The sequence below is a fragment of the Chenopodium album genome, chromosome 26, assembly GCF_948465745.1.
Source record: "Chenopodium album chromosome 26, dcCheAlbu1.1, whole genome shotgun sequence".
Classification (NCBI taxonomy): domain Eukaryota; kingdom Viridiplantae; phylum Streptophyta; class Magnoliopsida; order Caryophyllales; family Amaranthaceae; genus Chenopodium; species Chenopodium album.
Genome location: NC_137859.1, coordinates 8,664,224 through 8,666,244, shown reverse-complemented (window position 1 = coordinate 8,666,244; position 2,021 = coordinate 8,664,224). Strand labels below are relative to the sequence as shown.

Genomic DNA, 2,021 nt, shown 5'->3' with positions numbered 1-2,021 from the left:
ATAAAATTTTTGCATGAATCATTTTGCTTTCTTTAGCTACAAAATCAACTATAGCCATTGAAATAAAAGATTTACACGTTTTGTTTAAAAAAAACAGATTTACATGTTTTGTTTCAAATATAAAGATTTACACGTTTACACCAATGTATATTTAGTTATCCAATTTATACAAGGTAATACAAATCATTTTGATTACTATTTGTTTGTTAATTTAGCCCAAAATTAAAGGACCATCCTTGTAATAATTCACAAAATCTCTAAAATAAGCAAAATTCAATAATTTCCTTATTTTATTCAGAGTCAATCTTCTTGTATAGTAATAAATCATATGAAATCAACTGTACCTAACATTCTTTTCTTCTATATAAACCCCAAAAACTATCCTATTTTTTCCTTGCATTTCTATCACAAAATGTCTTCCTCAATCTACATTATTTTCTCACTTTCTCTATTCTCTCTCTTCATCCACCCTACATTCTCTCAAACCACATGCAAATCCCTTAAACTCTCCTCCAACGTTACCTTTGAAAATTGCAATGATCTCCCCACCCTAGATGCAGTCCTACATTGGACTTATGACACCTCCAAGTCCTCCCTCTCCATTGCCTTCACGGCCTCGCCCCCGCAACCCGATGGATGGGTTGGATGGGGCTTGAACCCTACGGCCCCGGGCATGAAAGGTGCCCAAGTACTCGTAGCTCACAAGGGAAAGGACTCAGTAACCGTAGACACATATGACCTACGTGATTATCATGACATCAAGAAGGGACCTATTTCTTACAACGTTAGCTCCCTCTCCGCCGAGGAAACTTCCGGTAAGATCACCGTGTTCGGCACGTGGGTCATACCCAAGGGTGAGTCAACGGTCAACACGTTGTGGCAGGTGGGCCCTATGACGAAAGATGGCATAGGAAAGCATGCAATGGAGCCGGCCAATCGTAATGCCGTGTTGAAGCTTAGCTTGACTGGTGCTGGAGCTCCTGGAGGATCTCCTGCCGGTTCGCCATTGGGTTCAAGTGCCGGTGGTTCGGCTCCACCACCAGGGACGGGTGCAGGGGAGAGACTGGTTTCAGGAGTTTTGGCCTTGGGGGCTATTGTAGTTTCCATGGTTGTTTAATAAACTTTATTATCTATTTCCTTAATTTTCTTTTCACAATTTAACTTTGGGTATACTATACAAATTAGAATGTATCATTTTTTTTTTTTTAAGTAGTTCTTTATCTTCTCTACAAAAACTTTTGATCTTTTTGTGCCATATTTGATATGTTACCAATAAATCAAGAGAGGAAAAGAGTCCGGCTAATTGTTTAATATTTTTATCAAGAAACAATGTATCTATCGTGTCATTTTACCATATTTGTCGTTTAAGGGTTTATGAGGATATATTTCTCCGGTTAGTTGTCGAATCAAGTCAGTTTACTAAAAGAAGGATTTTTTATGCCCCAATTTCTAGAGAAGAAAAAGAAAAAGAAAAAGATATCGTGGATGAGAAAATATAATTTTATTTCATATATAGGGTGAATTGTTTTTGGTGCAAATATAAAGGGTAAAGTGAGATGTTGGATTTTGGTCTTTTTAAGTCTTGAAGTAAGGGAAAATAAATGAATATTTGCAATTAGTACTACGTAAGAATACTATGAGCTCGATATTCCATTCTTATGATAAAATAATGTAATTATATTGCCTTTGAGGGTACTTAATTTTGAGTATGTGATTAGATCTGAAATAATGATATTTAGGTGGATGATGCATGAACGTACACTAATGAGCACATCTTCGGCATAAATTATTAGAACAAGTTCTATGAATTTTAGTAGATGAGATAGTCCCACATGAGAAGTCCACATAATGCTGATGAATGTTCCAATCTCTTAGTAAGCTTTTTCATCTGAAATAAGTTATAAATTGTTATATTTTATTCACCTTAAGTACAATTTAAACAACATAAAAATTGAAGTAGATTTTTGAAGACTACTTCATACATAAATACAAAATTTATATATTAAACGAATTTAAATAGT

The 2,021-nt window shown here is 35.1% G+C and overlaps 1 pseudogene; it reads left to right on the top strand.

Moving 5' to 3' along the window:
• The first annotated feature begins 412 nt into the window (after window positions 1-412).
• Window positions 413-1,452, top strand: LOC145618613 (auxin-induced in root cultures protein 12 pseudogene; annotated as a pseudogene).
• The last annotated feature ends 569 nt before the right edge of the window (window positions 1,453-2,021 follow it).